Source organism: Macrosteles quadrilineatus, unplaced genomic scaffold, assembly GCF_028750875.1.
Source record: "Macrosteles quadrilineatus isolate MER2022 unplaced genomic scaffold, UCM_ALF_1.0 Scaffold_1__1_contigs__length_201487025, whole genome shotgun sequence".
Classification (NCBI taxonomy): Eukaryota; Metazoa; Arthropoda; class Insecta; order Hemiptera; family Cicadellidae; genus Macrosteles; species Macrosteles quadrilineatus.
Window position 1 is genome coordinate 3,757,785 of NW_026542594.1, and position 24,311 is coordinate 3,782,095.

Below are 24,311 nucleotides of genomic sequence, written 5' to 3' on the forward strand. Positions count from 1 at the left end.
GGTATAGAATTATCTACAACTTTTGCAACAGGTGGTATTTGATTTTATCAGCGGTTAAGAAGTTATAAGCAAAACAATAAATATAATAACAATAAAAACGACGTTTTTCAATATTGTGCGGTGAATATTAAGTTTACAACAAATGTGTAAATACAAAAAAGATAGTTTGTAAAAATATCTTTCAAACAAAAAAAGAATCATCCCGATCCGTTAAACGGTTTGCGAAATATACGCATTTAAAAATTGCCGAGCCGCCATCTTGATGACGTCATAGCTCGAAAACGTACCAGGTGCGAACTTGACACCCGAGTGAAAAACACTTCCTAAGACACCTATATTGAAATGCAAAAGCAAAATTCTCTATACACGACATGCACACAGAACCCTAGTCAGGTCCTGGACTATCTTGTCTTAGGTAATTTAATGTTACTGTTTTCCTAGAAGCGGAGCGGAGCACCATGATAAATCGTTTTTCCGCCCTCCACTGTCTGTGCTCCTCTTCCGCGCTTCTTACCATTGGCTATTAGTAGTCAAAGGTTATGTATAGCAAAACATTAAAAAAAGACACAGTAGATATTTTTTATAAACACATTTTTGACAAAACAAGGGCATAAAACTATAAATTTAAATTTTAGAGATCATATAGAAAAACTATGACATTTTATTGTACAAATTGCTAATGTAAAACAAAATGCTGTAAATGTTCATTAACTATCCAACGAGGTTTAGATGCTACTGTTGGTTGTGGGTTCATTTGGGAAGTACCAAATAAATTTTAGTAGAGTAATGAACAACAGATTTACAAAATAAAAGTTCAAATTTATTGAAACAAAATGTGCTTAAGTTAGTTTGCATATTAGAAAAACCTTGAGATTTTGTACAAACATGAAACTCATATAGTAATGTAATTTGTGGATGAATTAAAAATGTTTTTACATTAATGGCAAGAGACGATTCTTCTTTTGTATTACAACAAGGTAATTCCTTCATATCTGTACGAATGGAAAGGAATATTCTTGGTTGCTCATATACAGGTAAACCTACTAGAATAGACTTTTAGTGGATTGACTCTAGCTTATTTCTCTTAATCAGATTTTTACAATGAATTTTATACAACTATACAGGGTGTCCCGTAAGTAAACAGCCAAACTCCAGGAAATGGTTCTAAGGGTCAAAATGAAGAGAAATCAACAATACATTTTTTTCCTAAATCGCTTTGTTAACCAGATATCTACAATTTTGTATTCTTTACACAAATATTTTTATTTTTAGATTTTTTCAACTGATCTTTATAAAACTTAGTATGTAGGTTAAGGTAGAAGGGACCCATGTTATAAAAAAAATTCATCCCAGTCTGACCAGTATTTTTCGTGTTTACTTGTCACAAACATACATACATCCAAACTTTCTCATTTATTGAGCGAAGCTCTTTGGGATCAACTTCAATGCAACAAATAGAGAAACATCACTCAATAACGGCTGAACTCACTTCAGCCAAACTTAACAAAATAACTTAGACTAATAGTGAGATGGTTTTTAAACATACAAATTTCAACTAGATAATGCTTATGCAATTTAAAACGAACTTAATTTCCAATATTTAACATTAGGCTTATGGGGCTAAATTAGCCATGACAGTTTTTTTGTTTACAATTAAATTGTAAACAAGAGAATCATAAGGTATTTCTGAACTTTCTAGACTTTTCTTTTAAACGTTTTTAAACCATTCCTATGATTTTAATAAACAAGAGAATGTCGTTAAAACATTTTTTTAAGGCGCGGAATTCACTAAAAGTTGAGAAAATATACGGAACTAATTTCTCAATGCGCGGAGCATAAACAAGGAGCGGAGGGATACGGACCGGTGACTACTTTCTTGGGAACCTATTTCTGTTGCCAGCTGATTAGAAACAGCCAATGTTAGAAATCAGGATTTAATAAGCGATATATCAAACCGCATCGAAATCGATATTTAATCCGATAATACCTCACAGGTTATATTATGTTGAATTACATCGATGGTGCAGTAAGTTTTACACTTATTAATCAAAACTCAGATTGAACACTGATCTAATTTAGGCAAGTAGGGAAGGTAGATCGGGGTTTATGAGTATTCGTGACTTCATTAAGTGTTTTGAAGTAAGGTTAGATTAGGAAGGTATACCGTCAAGCGGGGTAATTCTGACCCCCCAGGGGTAACATTGACCCCGGGGTCAATTATTTTTATTATATTCTTTTTTAAATAGTAGGTTATAAATAAATTGAAAATAAAAATATGATAAATTTCAGTAGTTTGGTCAGGGCCGCATTTAGCCAAACGGCGCCCCTAGGCACACAAAACAGTTGCGCCCTCCCTGCCGTAATATTGGTCGCGAAACGTAAATAATGTCACAATCATTATCATTGAGTTGCATATACAAGGATAATCCGTTGATATTTTAAATAAATAAACTCCTGTAAAATGTATAATATTGTATTAAACTTTGCATAAATTGGCGTATGACCTGTCCCTATACTACACCTCTAATGAGATTAACTGAACCATGATAAATACTTTCCGTCAGAAAATCTTAATCATGTAAAATGTAGAAGTGGAACATTTACAATACAATATTGTTTTATTGTGTTACACGTAGAATACCTTTATGATGGACAACATTCATGTCCCAAAACATCATTAAAATTGTCGTTATTTAAATATTTCATCATCTCTAAGCAAAATAACGGCATGATTCAACAGTGTTTACTAACATAACAAAGCATATAAACAGAACGACTCAACAGGTTAGTTAACAGGAGAGAATTACACAGCTGAATAATTTTGGCAGTCGCTGCAGGGATGTCGTCGGGACTACCGCAAAACGACATATCACACGCAAAAGAGCAGGTTATCCCCACTGAGCTATTATAATAACTGGAGTCACCACTCTGTGTTTAAAAAACGTTTGCGCCCCCTAAAATTTGGCGCCCTAGGCCTGGGCCTTGTGGGCCTAATGGGAAATGCGGTACTGAGTTTGGTAGCAATTTGAAAACAAATAATATTTAGCAGAAATTAGTTTTATAACAATACAAAAAAATTATAATACAATCATCTACAATACAGCTGTATAATTTCATAACAAAAAACTTTTTCAGCCCAGCAAAAACTGATGGTTCTGGCACTGTCAGGATTTTATATGGTAAAATATATATGTTTTTAGGAATATTTGAGCACTTATTATTACAAGCAAATAAAGAAAATTAAATAAATTAATAATTATTTTTTAAGGCCTTGTAACATTGACCCCTTATTTTTTTTGCCTTCAGATAACTTTGACCCCTCGTTATAATTCCAAGTTACTAATTAGTAATTAGCCTACACATCATTTTTATTAATTCTGGTATATTTAATTTAATTGATTTATGTATATAATGTAATAGACCTACTAAAAATGTTGATTTATAATTGTTTTATTTTTATCTATGAAGTTGAGGTAAAAGCAATCTGTGGAAAGCGAGGAAAACAACACTTTAACCAGGTCTTTGCCTGTTAAGTTAAAAAAATCAACAGTTTGTTGAAGTAATGTGACTTAATTCTGTTGACACTAACTATGGGGACAAATTTACATCCAAAAGAAAATTATGTGTTTTCTATTCTGCCCCATCTGTAGATCTGATTGGTAAGTAGCCGGGAACTCTGGAATCTAATGGGCGCAAAATTTTCTATAACTTTTTTGGAAGGGTTTGAGTAAAGGAAATTTAATAATTTTAGTCACTAATAACTTGTAGTTTTGATGTTTTACCTTGGTGTTACATCCTAATCATGTGATAAAAAAAATTGCTAATTTGATTTATTCCATCATTATAGCCTAGGTGAGTTCATACAAAAATTTTTATGTTCACTCCTTGATGTTGTTACCACTCAATTGTTCTTAAGTAACATTGACCCCTTTTACAGGGGTCAAAGTTTCATTGTACACTAGTAACATTGACCCCAGTGCTTTATTATGTATAATTTTAGTATAATAAATGTAGGGGGTCAATGTCACCCCAAGACACGGGGTAACATTGACCCCTTTTATAATTTTTTTTTATGACTAACATATGACAATAAAAAACAAAATAATACTGGTTGGCATTCACACAGTACCTGTATATAATTTAAAAAATATATTGTGAATATTAATCAATATAAACAAAAATTAATCAACAAAAACATCAAAAAAGGGGTCAATCTAACCCCGGTTGACGGTAGTGTAGGTTATAGATAGGTGATCGGGTTGTTTATTTGTGTTGCATCATATTATTTTTATCTTTTGGAATAGTTGGTTTAACAGGGAAACGATTTCAAAAATGATTGCATTATGGTCATCTACAGTATTCTAGCATTGACTTTATATAAAGTCAATGATTCTAGCAAATTACTACATAAAAACCAAATGAAAAGAACATTTGGATTTGGACCTTTGACCATAGCAAAACTATACGTAAATATCAAATCACGTTTGTTCCGCTCAACTGGCTTTCACCTCTCTGAAAGCAACCCTAGTAATATTAGTAGGATGTCTATATAATTCAGTGTTTTATTTCAGCAACAAAAATGTTACAATGGGTTAGAAAATACTTGAAACTAAACAACTGGAGTTACTAAAGCATTTTACAGCCCTGTATTATTTTATGAAACCATTTCGGTTGCCCTGAATTTGGTTAACAGGGGGTACTGTATTTCATATGACAGAGTAAATAAATAGTTATAAAAATATAAACATCTTTTGAATATAAATTTATTAAATATTTCTAAACATTATTTTTGCTTTTATTTAAATAGTAAAATAGAAAAATCACTAGGCCTCTGAATCACATTATGGTCATAAAGCTTAGGCTAATAATTAATTATTGAAAGCAATAAGTTAGTTGTACTATTATATCCATCCCAGTCTCAGGCAAGTAACATATCAAGTCAACATGGTGATTATGTTCTTCCAGCCTCCACATCTGGACTCATCTGTAAACAAAAGAAAATGCTTCTTGTAATATCTTATAAATTTGAAACATGGAAAGGTTTTTGCCTCAAGATTCTGTATCAATCACTTCCACTTGACAGATTATCCTGATTCTTCTTTTGAAAGAAATAAAAGTTTTAAAGAGGAAGGGAATCTCAAAGTCAACATTTCAACTTTGTGTCTCAGTTTTTAAGAAGTTTCATTTAAAACTTTGAAAAGTTTAGCAGACGCAAACCTTTTGTATTACTTTAGTGCTATATAAATTGGTATAACTATAGTCTGTTCACAAAATTTAGACAGTTTAAGGGGAAGCTTTCTTGCTTCCCCCCACCACCTTTTTTAGCTCAATCCACATATCAGCTGTTGTTTTAAGTTCATGGTGATGTGAAGGGGATGAAATCACTTTCCCTCAAACCATCTAAATTTAGTGAACGGAATATTTCAATTTGTTTCATCTGCTTTTTACTACAATATTTCACTAAACAAGACATATTCCCCATTTAAATTATTAGATTTGACAAATGCTTAGGTTTGCTGCTATGGGAAAGGTAAAAGTGTTTTTTAACCAAACATTAATATGATAATTTCAATGAATTTGCCAGTTGACACGAATTTGATCATCATTACATCCACAAACAAGAAGTAAACTACAACAGTCTTCTTTTTCTACGTAAGAATAACATGGGAATTAAAATGTACAGTATGAATACATATTTATAATACCCCCGCTGCAGCAAACCTGCAGACTAAGCGAATTTCAACTTGTCTGATTACATTTTCACTAAAATATTTCCATAAATAAGACATATTTATTCCCAATTTAAATAACATTAGATTTAACAAGTGCTTAGGTTTGCTGCTACGGGGAAGGTAAAAAGTGTTTTTTGACCATATGTCAATAGTATAGGATGAAACAGTTTTCATTTTCTCCACAAGAATAACATGGGAATTTTAATTCACACTTTTTTTTAATTTTCTCCGTGACCGTTAGGCATACAACAGCGCTTCAATATACTAAATTATTTCTTTTTTTAAGCTCTACAAAATGTTTGAGAAAGAAATTGCAAAATTTTTGGTTTTTAGGGTAAAAAATGGGGAAAACCCATTTTTACCCCATAAAACCCCCCATAAACCACTGTTCCCATGGTCCGATTATGCTGGTTCGCGAACTCGTTCGAATAAACGTAGGTTTACACGTTTGTACCAAATTTCATCAAAATCGGATCATTTTTGCTCAAGTTATCGCGCTAACGGACATATATATATATATATATATATGAATTTGAACGGATGGTGTTTTTGGTCTCTGGGGACCTCAAAATGAAAAAGTAAATCGGTCCCGGGTCTAGGTCTTACCATGAGACCTACGGTAATAGCTTATTCCCTATATGGGAAATTCGCTAAAAAATGAACAAATAGGATTTCCAGTCTCTGGGAACATCCCAACGGAATGAAAAAGTATATTGGTCCCAGGTCTAAGTCTTACCGTACCACCTAATAGCTACTTCCCTATAGGGAAATTCGCCAAAAAGAAGAATCAGCTATTTAGAGAAAGATTCTTTCTGCAAACTGTCACTGATAATATGTTTATGTAATTAGGGACGTTACGATACCACAAATCCACTCCATTATTTGGTTTCCACCCCACTTGGTACATAATACTTTAGTGGAACTGCAGTGTCGATACCAATAGAATATCACAACAAAGTAACTTAAAATATTGATACCATAAGTACAAATCGGAGCAACTTCGTTTAGTTCTAGGCAAGAATTATTTAAAATGTTATGCTATATATAGTTTGTTACTAATTCATAAGATTTCATAACTGCCATAGATCATTGGACTCTTGGGTTTATAAGAATTTTCAAATTTCACAACCTGGAATCTGTTGGGTATGCTGTTATGGAATAAAGCTGATGTCTACAATATGACTTTCATTTCTAGATATTTTTTCATTTACAATAAAGTTTTGAATAACAGTACACAAAAGCCCTTAGTTGTCAAATATTGCTTACCGATTGTCTTTTGTTGACGTAAATTCTATGAGCCACATATGCAATGGCGCAGACTACCAATATTGTTCCAATGAGAGATGGTATCAAACTACCAAATATGAATGAGATTATAAGCGTAATAATTATAATCACAATTACCACTGCCAACACACGTAGCGCCCGCTGTTTTTTTTGTTCGTCACTAAAATCCATGGCAAAAGTATTTCTGAAAAAAACCTTTAAATTGGTAAACAGAATACAAGAAGACATTGTGATAAAACACATAAAAAATCAAATACTGTACAAAAAAACCCTTGATTTCCTTAACTTGATTACCTAACATTATCACCCTGCCAATGGGGGTGGCTTGGTTACTAAAGAGCTCAACTGAATTTGGTTTCTAGTGAAATAAGGAGATTTAAAAATTGTATATATTATGTTAATGGGCGAGTTCTGGGAACTTTGTGCAGATGTACCGGTGACTTAATCACCGTCACCAGCCCGGGGCAAGAGTCTTGTGCTCCCAGAACGTTTAGCCGCCGGTTAACCGCCATCTTGCTGCAGACTGGAGTCCAAGAAACTGAACAATCAGACGCCGCCGGTGTATTAATGCACTGTACAATTTCTACGATGCATTTTCTGCACTGGTTAGTGTTCCCATAACATGCTTGATAATGATAACAGATTTCTATTTATTTCATGGAAAATTTAATCAAGATCAGTTAGTTTAGTGTTGTTTTTTTATGAAAGAGGATGTTGTAAGAATTGTTCAAATAAAATACTGCAAATACTTGCACTGAATACTGATTTTTTTGTTAGTTATTTGTATCATTAATAAAGAAATCAATAAAGAAGTAGGGGTAATGCTTTAAGAAAATAATGATGAATAAATTGAGGCCGAACTTGCAAAGCAGGATGAGTACAAGTTTTGGAACAATTAGGCCCAAATAAAAGAAGAGTAAGTAAGTTGTTGTATTTTGTATTAAGAGTAAGTAACTCACGACGATGACCTCGTTCTCTCAGCAATTCTGTGCGGTAAGTAATAAAAGTATTTCATTAGACTACCTAAGCAAAACACAGTGAGATTTCCAAAAGTCAAATTGATCAAATTTGGCAGAGATCCAAAGGAATGGCTGCAATTTTGGAGTTTTTTTTTTCAAACCAAAGATAAGTTAGGGAACCAACCTCAAGAGTCTTCTTCACCCCTACAAAAACAATAAAAACATGTCTTGGAAGTCCCTTGCTCCTGATGAAATTTGTAAAGATCTAATATTAAAACCTTTTCCCCATACAGACTAACATTGGTTCTAGAGCCCTCATACCTGATATAGGTCTATCCAAGAAAATCAATAATTGTATGAGTAGGCTACCTACAAAAAAAATCTTAAAAGTTACATAAATTCAGTTACTTTAATTACTTAAATTGAGTTAAGTTACTTAAGTTGAGTACTTAACATTGATACAACTTTTTTATTATTTTCATTTTTTTGAGGTAACTTCGAAAGGGGGACAAAATTAACATGTTTTGTGGGAAGGCTAATTGCGCTACTAGCCTTTTACAAATTTGGCCCAGCCGGCAGATGAGTCACCAACGCGTTGTGTGTTTACGATGTTTTCAGAATGGCACGCATCGCATAATGACCCCACGCTACTCGCCCGTCATCACCACCTTCCACCCCAAGGCCATCCCCAAACATCGAGTGTGAAGAAGACTCTTAAATGCTACATAGAAGTTCCAATACTCATTAACAAATCTGATTTCTAGGTCTAGAGCATGTGAAAAAGACAGAAAGGCGTCCTTATGTAAAGAGTTTTCCACCAACAGCATTATCTTAAGGCTCTAATGGAACTTAAGGTAGCCTACTACATTTTGGTGATGCAGACTTCCAGTATAAGTATATGTTAGGGAGGTGCTGGCTTTGGAATTAAAAAACACAGAACTAGAACATCATTTGTCTCTAATGCAGTTTCACAAAAAATTGGAATGTCAATTGCAAGCCTTGGAAACAATAGAGAGGTAACAGCAGATACATCTTGTGTTTTGTTGCCTTAAGTAGAGTCCTGCTTACTAGATGACTAAGTTAATGATCTTGGCAGACATGCAGTCATTGAAGAGATTGTGGGGGTTCATGAAATCAGAAGTCGAAGGTAAAGAAAAAAAAGGTTGTTTTAAATCTACTTCAGGCACATATTCAAATTTTGTAGTAGCCTTTAGGCCTGGCGCACACGGTTGATTTTTCGATCGGCCGTATAAAAAATCGGTCAAAAATAAATCGCCCTTGATTTATGTCCAGGCGCACACGTGGCCTAGTTGAAAAATGGATTTTTTGAGTGCGTTTAAGCTATCCTAAAATGAACTTTGTTGAATTAACCTGTGTTTGTGCTCTTCTAATTAGATCAAAGAAAAAAAGAAGACAACTTAAAATATTGGGTTCATCCGATAGTAAGTCAGAGACTTTTAAATCGACAGTTTTATAAACTAGCCTATACACTTTACGTGATAACAGTAAAACGTTCTTTAATTACTATAGAATGTCTGTTGAAAGTTTCAGTTTTTATTATAACAGCTGTGGCCTTTTTTAGCAAAGAAAACAACACAACTCACACTGAAGTTCACTGACTCCTGTTGAGAACAACAAGCGACTGGGCGATTTTTTAGTCAACCGTGTGCACAGACTGATAAACAATCTGTAAGTTACAGATTTTCGGGCGACAATCGCCTCGCCTACGAATCTGTAGCAACACCCAGATTTTAAAATCGGCACAATTCTTGATCGCCTGTGTGCACGCTTCCATTCAAATACATGATGCACAGATCGGCCGATGAAATAGTCGCCTCAAAATAATCGCTCGTGTGCGCCTAGCCTTATACTTGGTAGTTACTTGTTACCACAAAGACACTACTTTGATGTGTGATAAAGAACAAGGATTGCAAGAAAAATCAAACAAATGTAGGCCTACCGGTACCGGTAATAAGGTCAAAGATCTATCTAATTTAGTAACAAACAAAATCACAGATTTAGATGCAGACAATTAGTCAATCTGGTCCAATAAGGTTTGATCCTTCCTTTTAGAGACTTAAGTTAATTGATAGCCTAATGATTAAATTAACCTAAAATTTGATGGGATCTTATTCTTGAGTACACAGCTTCCAAAAGTACACTGCCACTGAACCAGATGGTTGTCACGCCATGTAGTTAAACGCAAGCTCACCATCAATGACTATACCACCATTCAGTACAAATAGATCAGCTGTTGCACTGTTAATCGTTTACAATCTGGATTGTTGATTAGACAATGTTTAAGTTAAGTTATGTTTATTGTGACAGCGTTTTAAACACACTTATCTAGGGATTCCAGACGTCCTCTTTTTCCCGGACACGTCCTCTTTTTGGGTACAAAAAAAACGTCCGGGGGGATTTTTGGCAATACTTTCAAATGTCCGGGATTTTGACTTTGTGAGAAAATAAAAAAATATTTCTGCAAGTATTAATATTAGCAATCAGCTTTTATAATTATAGATACAAGATAATTATCGTCATCATAACATTAAACTTAGTTAAAATACTACACTTTAATAATATCTTTTATATAAAAGTGTCATTTCCTCTTTCTTTAGGTCAAATTTCGTGTATAACGTACGCTAGAATCCATTGGAAATACTGTAGAACAAAACAGAACGGAAGGCAAAACTGAATAACTCTGCTCACTAGTAGCCAGTTTGCCAGGCCAGTAGCATACTAGCGACCGTCGGCCGTCGACCAGTGACTAGCTCTTCATCTGCTTACTTGCTTACTTTACGTTACATGTTACATGCCTACTTAAAAAATAATTATCTTACTTTTTAATTTGTCCGTGTTGATCGTCCCTAGGGCCTACCCTAATGCCGAAAAGAAAATGTGTATTTTCAGAAAAGTTTAAAGAAAAGTTTACTTATTTTAAGCGTGGTCGACATGAACTGTTGCTTGCTGGGCAGGTATAATGCAGTCGTGTTGGGTGCTAGTTCTTAAATACTTTAGCATGCACATTGGCACCAGGGTGTTTTTGTAAATCAAACATGCTTGAATGTGTTGTAATGTTGCGGTATTCCTTTGATATTAAAACCACAAGTCTCAATAAAAAAAACAAAAAAAAACATGACATTATACGAGTACAAGTTTATTTTTTTAACATTTCTTGACCTTTAAAAAATAAACTGGGAAGCTTGAACACATTAAACTAGGTCCTCAAAATAGCTTAAAAAGTACTAATTTTAGCACACCAAATTTTTTCCGGGGGGGAACACCCGGACCCCCCTTCTTTGCTGGGGGGTATTCTATACCCCCCAGGCCCCCCGGTGACCCCCCCCAAATATATGTCTAGGACCACCCTTGGTGAGTAATTTTGTCCTCTTTTTTGATGGAGGGTCCCTGGGAACCCTACACTCATCTCGCCGTACGGTCAGAAACCGTGCAGGCTTAAGTTAAACAAAAGATAAACACGGCGTAAAAAGTATGGTTTTTAACCGGATGGAAAAACCATACTGTACAGTGTGAACAGAGTGTAAAACCGTGTTTACAGGAGGCCAGTAGGGCATGCAGGTTACTTGCCTCTAGTTTATTTCAAGTTACCTGAGGCAACTAACCTGCCCAACAGCTGGCCTCGTGTAAACGCGGCTTTAGGGATGGCCGTACTAATAAATGCAAGACAGGTGACACATACAGACACAAAGTTAGGCCAATCAAAAGTCACTAATATTTGCCATCAAGTCTAGCCTACTTGGTAAGTTTATGGTGGGTGGCATAAGTTTAGGCCATAACATCAATAGTTTAGTTGTCCTCTATTTGTAATTAAAATTAATTTCATATTTAAGTTAGTGAAGTTGTAGCTGTTTGTTTCAAATTATTATAATATACCTTAGGTATCAGATTTTGACATAAGTAAGTTAACTTAAGTTAGGTAGCTAACTTAAAGATTAAACAACTTAAAGAAAAAATTAAAGTAGCAGAACCACTAAGTTACTAATTTAAGTTTGAACCAATGGTGAAAACGTATTTAATGCTTTAAAAAAATTTAATTTTCAATTAAAAACTTAGTACTTGTGTGAACCTGCCAATAACTCACCAACAAGTACATAGGTTTGCGGAAAAATATACTTGTGTGAACCTGGCAATAACTCCAGCCATAAGTAGTGCGCGCGCCCGAAAAATCTATTGCTGGCCGATTTGCGGCAAAATACGGCCGCGTAACATAATACCGATGATGTCACCATATAGAGGACACTTTAACGGACACGACAGTATCAATATCAAGTACCTGGCGGATAAGAAAGAGGGGGTAAAGTCAGCAATAAGTAGTGCGCGCGCCCTCAAAAATCTATTAATGACCGATTTGCGGCCAAATACGGCCGCGTGTCATAATACCGATGATATCACCAGATAGAGGACACTTTAACGGACACGACAGTATCAATATCATGTACCTGACGGATAAGAAAGAGGGGGTAAAGTCAGCAATAAGTAGAGCACACGCCTTAAAAAATCTATTGCTGGCCGATTTGCGGCAAAATACGGCCGCGTAACATAATACCGATGATGTCACCAGATAGAGGACACTTTAACGGACACGACAGTATCAATATCATGTACCTGGCGGATAAGAAAGATGGGGTAAAGTCAGCAAAAAGTAGAGCTCGCGCCCTCAAAAATCTATTGCTAACCGATTTTCGGCAAAATACGGCCGCGTAACATAATACCGATGATGTCACCAGATAGAGGACACTTTAACGGACACGACAGTATCAATATCATGTACCTGGCGGATAAGAAAGATGGGGTAAAGTCAGCAAAAAGTAGAGCTCGCGCCCTCAAAAATCTATTGCTAACCGATTTGCGGCCAAATACGGCCGCGTGTCATAATACCGATGATATCACCAGATAGAGGACACTTTAACGGACACGACAGTATCAATATCATGTACCTGACGGATAAGAAAGAGGGGGTAAAGTCAGCAATAAGTAGAGCGCACGCCTTAAAAAATCTATTGCTGGCCGATTTGCGGCAAAATACGGCCGCGTAACATAATACCGATGATGTCACCAGATAGAGGACACTTTAACGGACACGACAGTATCAATATCATGTACCTGGCGGATAAGAAAGATGGGGTAAAGTCAGCAAAAAGTAGAGCTCGCGCCCTCAAAAATCTATTGCTAACCGATTTTCGGCAAAATACGGCCGCGTAACATAATACCGATGATGTCACCAGATAGAGGACACTTTAACGGACACGACAGTATCAATATCATGTACCTGGCGGATAAGAAAGATGGGGTAAAGTCAGCAAAAAGTAGAGCTCGCGCCCTCAAAAATCTATTGCTAACCGATTTTCGGCAAAATACGGCCGCGTAACATAATACCGATGATGTCACCAGATAGAGGACACTTTAACGGACACGACAGTATCAATATCATGTACCTGGCGGATAAGAAAGAGGGGGTAAAGTCAGCAATAAGTAGAGCGCGCGCCCTCAAAAATCTATTGCTGGCCGATTTGCGGCAAAATATGGCCGCGTAACATAATACCGATGATGTCACAAGATAGAGGACACTTTAACGGACACGACAGTATCAATATCAAGTACCTGGCGGATAAGAAAGAGAAGGTAAAGTCAGTAATAAGTAGTGCGCGCGCCCTCAAAAATCTATTAATGACCGATTTGCGGCCAAATACGGCCGCGTATCATAATACCGATGATATCACCAGATAGAGGACACTTTAACGGACACGACAGTATCAATATCATGTACCTGGCGGATAAGAAAGAGGGGGTAAAGTCAGCAATAAGTAGAGCGCACGCCTTAAAAAATCTATTGCTGGCCGATTTGCGGCAAAATACGGCCGCGTAACATAATACCGATGATGTCACCAGATAGAGGACACTTTAACGGACACGACAGTATCAATATCATATACCTGGCGGATAAGAAAGAGGGGGTATAGTCAGCAATAAGTAGAGCGCGCGCCATCAAAAATCTATTGCTGGCCGATTTGCGGCAAAATACGGCCGCGTATCATAATACCGATGATGTCACCAGATAGAGGACATTTTAACGGACACGACAGTATCAATATCATGTACCTGGCGGATAAGAAAGAGGGGGTAAAGTCAGCAATAAGTAGAGCGCGCGCCCTCAAAAATCTATTGCTAACCGATTTGCGGCAAAATACGTCCGAGTATCATAATACCGATGATGTCACCAGATAGAGAATACTCTAACGGACACGACAGTATCAATATCAACATGTTGATATGAGGAATCTTCAATGGATATTTAGCTATAAGGCATTTCAAACATCGCTACAGACCAGCGGATATGAACTAGGCATTGAAAAATCACGTTTTTTGTTTCCTTTTATTTTTGAAGTAGCAAAATATAAAAACGTATCAATGTTAGTACAATACTTTAGGCCTAAATAATTGTTTCGGTACTAAATTATATATGGATTCTACCTCTTATTTACTTTTTTGTATTAACTTTATAGTATGGGGCTGGTATTGATTTGGTTTTTAAGGCTCTGGTTGAAATCAAGCCTATTCCAACGAGTTTTTAATATGTAATAAAGTAGTTCAGAGGTGTTAATCCGTCTACAAAGCAAAGAAGCTAAGATATCTCATGATATCTTGTATAGGACTAGATCATGATAAGTGTAAAGGATTCTCTTTGAGCAAAACTCCCCCCAACTAAAGACCATAGCTAAAATTTAACAGCATTTATTTTATAGCAAGGACAACACCAAAGTTACGTTCATTGAATGCTCACTTTTATCCTAATGTAAAATTGCCTATAAATCCGTTAAAGTGTCCTCTATATGGTGACATCATCGGTATTATGTTAAGCGGCCGTATTTTGCCGCAAATCGGCCAGCAATAGATTTTTCGGGCGCGCGCACTACTTATGGCTGGAGTTATTGCCAGGTTCACTCCAATGAAAAATATGGCCGCACTGCGTAATACCCATACAGTCACGAAATAAAGGACACTTAAGTAGGCTACTCAGTATCATGGTCATATACCAGGAACGCACGAGGGTCATACAAAAAGGGCTTAAAATGACAAACTGCGCACACCAAAATCTATTGATGGCCGTTTTGCGGATAAATATGGCTGCACTGCGTAATTTACCCATGCGGTCACGAAATAAAGGACACTTTAACGCACTAGTCAGTATCATGGTCATGTACCAGGAACGCACGAGGGTCATACAAAATGGGCGACAAACTGCTCACCCCGAAACGTTGTCATGGTCATATCTTCAAAGACGGGTGGCGGATATATCCGCTGAATTTCTACTCATTCGCAGACGGGTAGCGGATATATCCGCATAAGTAGTTAAAAACGAGTAAAAAATTATTTTGACAGTATGAAGTGTTCCATTGTGTTTATTTTATGTATAGGCCTACTTGTATAACAAAACACAAATATGGAAAATTAATTTTTATTTTTTCCTCTATTTTTTCCCGTCCTATGTCACGATTTAGTCCATCCGGGAAGGTTAACAGTCAAAGGTTAGGCCTAACTTAGGTAGGCCGGGTACAGTTTCTTAACTGGGCTATGCTAATATCGATTGAAACTATCGAATTGAAAATATTGATTAATAATCTTTATTTTTAAATATATTTATTATCAAACTAAACTACGGTATCTTAACCTAACCTAACCAATCAAACTTGCTGATGGTGAAAAAATTGCATGAAAATTTACTAATCGAATCGATAGTTTCAATCGATATTAGCATAGCCCAGTTAAGGGGATCCAGGCTTCAGAAAGTGAAAAAATTGCCAAAATTCACTTCTTTTTTTTATAGTATTTTATTGTTATTTGGTTATTTATGTACAAGAAAATATAAGTTTTATAGGTATCCTAAACGTTTTTCATAACAAAAAATATAATTTCCCCAGATACTACATGCGCGCGTCTTAGTATTTTCTAGGACTTCGATCGCGATTCCCCGAAAGTTGTGGTTTTTAGTGTTTTGTAACAGAAAATTTGATATATCTCAGCCAATTTTTGTCCTATCATGCTGAAATTTTTACCAGATGTTCTTGATAGTATTTACAAACCTTTTGGGTATAATTATTAATATAAGTCAAATAGTTAAAAAAATATAATTTTTTTTATTTGGAAAATAGTATTTAAGAATTTTTTTTGTTTTTCAACCTTTATAAAATAAAAACCAATTATCCTACAAACAAAGTAATACCCAGGATTTCAGTAAGTGTACATAGCTACAAAAAGACACCTAATTGAACAAAATTGATCAACTATTTTATGAGTTATATCAAAAATAAAAATGTGTTACGTTATGATACATAAAAATACATAAAATGGTACTGTGGTACATAGAGTGGCTACAACAAATAAAAAAACAGTTTTTAGGCCCATTTGATATAGTAAATATCTTTAAAAAATGATAAACAAAAAAAATTTAAAAAATGTATTTTCTGAAGCCTGGATCCCCTTAAGAAACTGTACCCGGTAGGCCTAGGGCCTATACCTATTGTGATAGGTGTAGGCCTATGTTTACATGAGAAGACCATTTTAGTTACCTTTGGCATGGTTATCTGAAACAATCTTCCCTTATTTTGGGGGTTTTGAAGGGTAGCCATTCTTACCCTTATTATGCTTTCAGGAAATAAATCATTCTCATTCTCTCATTCTCATTCTCTCATTCTCATTCTCATAGCCTACAGTTTCTTAACTGGGCTACGGTACGGTAATATCGATTCGATTAGTAAACCTTCACGCGATTTTTTCACCATCAGCTAGTTTGGTTGGTTAGGTTAGGTTAATTTTATAATAGACTAGCCACCATACCCCTGATTCGCAACGGGAAGAGAACGCTTAAGAGAATAATTATTATTCCATAGATCTGCTAGGCCTATATGTAGATACAATTTTAGTAATCCACTAACTTAATTAACTTAAAATATTAACTTAACTGGTTACTTCCGTTTCCCAGACAATTTTTTTGGGGAAATAAACCATAAAAATTCTGTATAAGTTATTAACATTTTGGGAAAAAGAAAGTCAATAAATTAATGAATTACGCACTTAAAAAACTCCTTATTCACACAATATCAAAAATTATTTATTAAATTAAAAACAAAAACAAAAATGGTAAACAGTCCTACTTTGACAGTTCTAATTTTGTATCACAGGTGCTTGGTTGAAATTAGCAACTGTTAGTAGGCCTAGTTCTAGTTGTCATAAATTTAGACAATTAATATAGTGCTGCACCCTGTTGATAAATGTTGTAATCTTTTAATGCTATTGATCATCATAGAATCAAATTGTTTAGTTGAAACAGCTGTTAAGATTCTTTAATTAATTCCATTTAAATATGAGTACGGTACTCATACGGTTAACGTCAACGTGGGAAACTCCAGAGCCATTGGGGCGGAGGCGGAGCCCTTTTGACTTTTGACATATCTGCACCAAACTTCACACAAACCATCTTTAAATAATGCTTTAATGCCTCAAAGTTTCATTACAATCTGTCGAGTGGTTTCGGAGTTCATAACGTTCAAATATATATACAAACTTCCTCTTTTATAAATATAGATATATTTTAAAATATTGATTAGGCCTAAGTTATTAATCAATATTTTCAATTCGATAGTTTCAATCGAATATTAGCGTAGCCCAGTTAAATGTAAGAAACTGTACCCGTTTTGAAGTTAATGAATAATAATTTAAGGCTAAAAAGAATAGGCTAATTCACTTTGCCACCCCAAAACAAGTCAGTGAGGACGTGAGGACAGGTAACATAAGTGCAACTTGAGGAAAATATAGGCTAACGAACAAACTTACAGGTAATGGATTAATGGTATTATCCACTGTTTTCCACTCTAGGCCACGGTTGTACAAGACAAATTAATTATCCTCCTCCTAGAACCCTAGAAGCAAATCAAAATTCTTCCTCCCATGCATCTAATATCAGAATTTAAATAAATAGGTAGGTGGTTGCCAGGCCTGTTGCCAGTTGCCAGCACAGAGCTATAATTCTAACTGGAGGTAGCACAGAATGTCAAAGATGCGTGTCGCCAGCCGCCATGTTTGCGTGAGGTGTGAGTGTGAGTTATAAGAAACCATGTTATTGGATAAAAAAAACTCACTGCTATACCAACCTAACAAAATCAGCGACACGCTTTTGACAGACTTCTGCCATGGCAGTGCTACCTCCAGTTATAATTTTAGCTCAGTGGTTGCCAGTTGCCACTTTCCCATTTGCGGTGTTGGAGTTGGACCGTCGTGTCGTGAAGTTAGCGGCTCCATCGGCGCTTTTTTCGAATTGTAATAGATACGGGTTGGTAAAGGTGTGCTACTCAGCCGGACGAGTTTGAGACCGTTCTGGTCTGCGCATCGCGACGTGACGTCACCTTGGGGGCAAACCGCTTCGCGCGCGTATATAGCTCAGCGTGACACTGCTCTATTAACATCAACATTTTGAACTGTTAGAATTGAGGAAAAATTATGAAACTTGACATGGACATCAATTATAAGTGGACGATGCGTGTTGTGAAAAAAATAGTTTGTAATTGTTAAAAACTTAAGCGTGAAATGAAATCACTCTTTATACTTGGCCTTTCTTAAAACTAAACATGTAAAAGTTAGTCGGCTACCAAATCACGTACTATTTGGTTAGAAGCATTTGACCAGCGGGAAAGTTTTAGATAAAGATCCAAATTTAACTTTCCTTCAAACTATATACCGTTAGAGGCGTTATTTCCTGAGATATGCTAAGTTATATGAGCGCGTGATCGGAGCGCGTGCCACGAGTCGAGTCAGTTGCCAAGTAGGCCTATTAATCACACATTGCCATCCAACAAATAATGTAGTTTCATGAATATAGTATCATTGATATTTTTATTCCTGTATTTATATTTGTATTCCTGTATTTATATTTTTATGTGAAAAATTTTTGTTCTGTTGACTTCAGTGTGTTTTTCCCCGTTTGAATATGGGTTGTTTCGTAATAGTTAACAGAGAATATATACAGGGTGTTGAAAATGTCTGGAACCAACATTATATCTGGTGAGTGGTTAAGAAAAACAACTGAATATTTTGTGTACGGATATACTATGGTTTTACCTATCTTTTGGTGCCTATGAAATTTTTTACCACTCATAGGGAACGTCCTGTGGAGGATGCAGTAAAAAGTTTTAATGGAAGCCTATGGTAAATGATACATCATTTTAAAGGCCATTTTTTTCTGAGTAAGGAGCCGCAAGTTTTCATCTCAAAAGGATCACCCTAGCAAAAATGGCGACTTTTTGAAATTTAAAAGCATTGCTATTTAAATGGTCCGTATTTGTTTCCTTTAAATGATATTACAAGCCAGTTACGAAGTACAGTAGTTTATCACGTGGTGAACTGAAAAATGACTGAAAAAAAGTTTAACTAAATTGTTTGGGTTGTTTTACTAAACTTATTTTTAACAGAAATACCAATTAAGCTTTCAATTATTTTCAAAACTTCAAACAGTCGCCATTTTTGCTAGGGTGGACCTTTGAGATGAAACTTGCGGCTCCCTTACTCAGAACAAAATGGCCTTTAAAATTATGTATCATTTACCATAGGCTTCCATTAAAACTTTTTACTGCATCCTCCACAGGACGTTCCCTATAAGTGGGTTTTTAAATTTCAAACAGTCGCCATTTTTGCTAGGGTGGTCCTTTTGAGATGAAACTTGCGGCTCCTTACTCAGAAAAAAATTGAACTTTAAATGATGTACCATTTACCATAGGCTTCCGTTTAAAACTTTTTACTGCATCCTCCACAGGACGTTCCCTATAAGTGGTAAAAAATTTCATAAGGCACCAAAAGATAGGCAAAACCATAGTATATCCGTACACAAAATATCAGTTGTTTTTCTTTAACCACTCACCAGATATAATGTTGGTTCCAGACATTTTCAACACCTGTATATACTATTGTCTCCTCGGTGAATAGGGTTAACGTTGCCAAATTGCATTTAAAGTATTGCAAATCGTTGTTGATTAGTTCAAACCAAAGTTTGCAAATAGTGGTTTAAATAATAAATGATCTTTAACGCAAAGGAATGTATTTAACGTAGTATATAAAATAAAATGTACTCTGTTAAAAAATAAGTTGGTGATTAAACATTGTATTTATAATCAGGTTAAAATATAAAATTGTTTCACTCTTGCAATACCATGATAATAAAATGTGATATTCCAGTTTAATTCGACAGCTGGGATCCTATTTCACGAGGGGTTGTTATATATCGCAACTTTGGCACGGGTGGCGGGGGTGTGTGCGGGGGATGATCACGTGTTGTTTGTTTTGTTTTCGTTTCTGTGTTCACCGCGAGTTGCAGTAGATGTAAGATTTACATAGGGCACACATCTTTCTACAAAAATGCCCCATTGTGCAGTGTACGGTTGTTGTAATAGTTCGAAAAATAAGAAAACGCAACCAAACGTGCGATATTTAGTTTTACTCAACAAATCAACAGGAGGCTAAAACAATGCACTTTTGCTAGTGGCAAAAAAAGAAAATTTCTAAAGAAACATAAAAAAGTTTAGAAAATCCAGAGGTGACGAAATGTTTAATTTTTTAGATGTTTACTTTTAGGTCGTAAATATTTTTATAAGATTGCAAAATGTAATAAACTATATTTTTGGTTAAGGAAATGTTATTCATTTCCGATCCTACAAATTTTATGGTAACAGTTATCAAACAGAGTTAGTAATTTGTATAAAAACGAAGATGTTGCAACGCATTTTAATGTAAAACTTATTATATCTGTCACATGTTAATATTAAAATATTTCATTTAAAATGTAGAATACAAAGTATATCCTTATAAACATGTAGCTACAGTGTTTTGGATAATAAATGCGTGGCCTTATTATCCAATAAACGGTAGCATCGGCTGGCTGAGCGCGCGCTCCGTTGCCGCTTAATATAATTCTTCGTAGCTAAAAAAGTAATTCTTTTATCGAAATCCAACCGATACTGCAGTTAAATTAGAACCTTTCCCTAAATCTTTCCCGCAGGTCTCATAAACCTGACCAAATAATACGTGATTTGGTAGCCGACTAACTTTTTTGTGTTAGTATGAAAAAGTTTGAAGTTTGATCGGTGGTTGAATGGTTTTTAATTCAAATAAATTAATAAAATTTAAACCATAAGCATCCTATGTTAATAGTCCAAGACTATGCAAAGTTTCAGGAATTTTTATCGGTTCTTAATATTAAAAATTACAATTTTATTAGAGCGGCGTCACTGCTCGATATGGTCGCGAGGCATGTTTGCCCCCAAGGTGACGTCACGATACCCCTCCCCCGCACCGCCTGCAGCCGGCTACGATGCGCAGTAGCACACCTTATTTACTTCCACCACGCCTGTGGATGCCACAAACCACTCACAAAACGTGTTTTGTAGGGATGCCGGAAAGACAATACAATGATATTACTGTGCGAAATGATGTTTTTACATGTATATAATGTAAATAATACCACGATCTTCATAAACGTGGATAAACCGTGTATACACGTGCAATAATTAATTCATGTATTGTAGGCATATTTCGTAGCTATGGCTGAACAAAACACGTTCAATTAAAACTCCCAACATAAAAAAGTGCATAATCTTTTTCCTAAACCCATCACATCAACTTTGAGCTATTCTACTACTGTAGTAATATACCCAATGTTTAGAATAATCGGTATGAGTATGATTGAGACAGACCCAATAGCAAGGCTGCGCAGGGGGTTTACTGTGAACAGGCCTGACTTAAATGTCACTCCCCCAGCGGGCGGCGCTTCACTCCAAACACTCGCCGAACAGAGTATAGTTTCCATCCCTATAGTGTCAAGTGTCACCGAGCGAACGAACACTACCCATCGATAAAACCCATTTTATGATCGAGACAGCGGCATCTCTTGACGTTCTTTGACCTGCGTAGCTTATATCTAAATACTATACAGCCGCATAAGAATTTATAACCCCAGACATATTTCGGGGTTTCCTAAAGACGACCTTCCTATCTCTAAGCCTGCCAGAAGAGGTCGGAAACAAGGTTATAAATTCAAATTTGTTTATTCTTCAATACAATTTTGGCAATCATACAAAATTATAAAATACTTGTTGGTTTTCTCACATTTCTCATAGTCACTGTACATTTTAACTGTTTTTATTTCTGTTTAATTGTTATTCCCTGTTTTTATTTCTGCTCCCTAAACTACTGCAAGATTTTACAGAAAATGCAACGCCAATTTATTGATACACATGTCAATGATAGAATTATTTAAATTTATAAAGACTTGTTATCTCTGTTATCCAAACAAACAAGAAATATTAAAATTGTATATACCGGGTGTTTCAAAATGAATGACCCGGTTTGAACGCTTCATAACTTGTGTACTATTAAACTTACCGCGATAAAATACACATCAAACGAAATAGCTACTCAAAAGAGTTTATGCCTTCCAAAGACATATTATTTAACAAAAATCGATCCAGCAAAACTGTAGATTTAATTGTACAAAGTTAAAAAGTAATCTCAACTTTTTTACCACTAGAAATTTGGAGGTTGCTTTTGACGTTTTTGCAAATAACTTTAGTAGATATAATATACGGGTTTAAAGTCACTTGGGGCACGTTTTCCCGATAAGAAAATAACATGGGATCATTTTTTGGCCACTAAAACCAAAAATCCTGATCTTTTCCTAAATATCCCTATAAAATTGTCAAACCTTATTTCTTACTTATTCCCCATAAATATATTCGATATTAAGCTAAAAAAGCTATTTCTTATATTTATTGACCCTTACAAGTGTAAATGTAGAGTAGAGGCAATATGATGGTTTAACATCACTTTAGGCACGTTTTCCCCATAAGAATAACATGGTGAGCTTTTTTTGACCACTTTTTTAAAAATCCAGCTCTCGGCCTATACAAGCCTATATAAATGTTCAATACCATTGTACAACACTATTACTATTTCAAATCCATATCCATTCACATGTATATTCTCAAAATCATCAACTTGACAGTGCGAGGTTTGTACGCGAACTCGGGCGCGCTCCCGGCTCATGGCGCGCTCCCCTTGGACATCCTTAGTGGAAATCCATGAATTCTGGCTACTTGGGAACCCAAGCCATTTGACATATAATAAATCACCATTTCTCCTAATAACCTTTTCTATCAAATACATGTCTTTATATTTGGTCTTTAACAATTCCTCTGTATAGAAGCCTCCCCTGATTATATTACCATTTTCATCTTTCAAGATATAAGTCACAGGCTTTGTATTCTTAACTTCTGCTATTGTAAATAGCTCACCTGTCCAATTCGGGGTATATCCTTTACTAAAAACATGTTTATACTTGGAAATTCTCACACTATCACCTACCTTATATCTTGGCTTTTTAACTTGCACTACTTTAGAAGTCAACCTCTCATGCACATATTTACTATTCTTAATACTCACTTGGTTAGGCTTCATTCCTATAGATCTATGCACCTTATTATTATATTTTCGAATTAACTTTGGAGTAAATCCAACCATTTATAACTTCCCTGAGCACTAAATTCCCTATATAACCAATTCTTTAAAGTTCTCTGAAACCTCTCCACAATTGCAGCCTTAGTTGTAGAAAATGTGTGATAGTGATTAATATTTAGTTTGCTAAAATATTGATTAAAAAATTCTTTTCCATTGTCAGATTGAATGTTTTTAACCCCCTTTGGTAGAATGGTTTTAATGGCTTCTGTAACCACCAAACCCGTCTTATTCTTTAGCGGAGCAGCATAAGCTTTTTTAGAAAATATATCTATTAAAGTTAAAATATATTTATTGCCAGAATTTTCTCTAGCATAGTTTTGCATATCAATTAAATCTATTTGTACAGTTTCGTTTATACCTATTACTTTAAAAGACCTTCTAATGAAATTCTTTCTTGCAGGCTTATGAAGTTCGTATGCAATTTCATTCATTTTTTATAACATCACTCTTTCCTTGTACTGTAAATATATTACCATTAGCCCCAATCAATAGATTATCTTCCATTCTTTTAAATACATAGTTTTCTGGTATATATGGTCTATTATCTATATACTTAAATCCGCTCAAAGATGTAGGGTCGGCAACTAATAAATCAGGATTGTATTCCATCAAATTAAATTTTCTTCCTCCATATACAAATTTTGATCCATCATAATACATAGCTTGTGACATTAAACAAATATCATCTAAATATTCCCCCATTGGCAGATTTCTTATATATTGTTTTTTGGCATCCCAACATTTTTCTTTTTTATCA

General features: G+C 35.2%; 1 long non-coding RNA gene across 1 annotated transcript; it reads right to left on the reverse strand.

The window, feature by feature from the left end:
- Positions 1-798: 798 nt before the first annotated feature.
- Positions 799-18,054, reverse strand: LOC128982853 (uncharacterized). The gene is made up of 3 exons (XR_008489744.1): positions 17,831-18,054; positions 6,999-7,203; positions 799-4,984 (listed from the first exon to the last, which is right to left on the reverse strand). It is a non-coding gene; the product is annotated as an uncharacterized LOC128982853 (long non-coding RNA).
- Between the last annotated feature and the right edge of the window lie 6,257 nt (positions 18,055-24,311).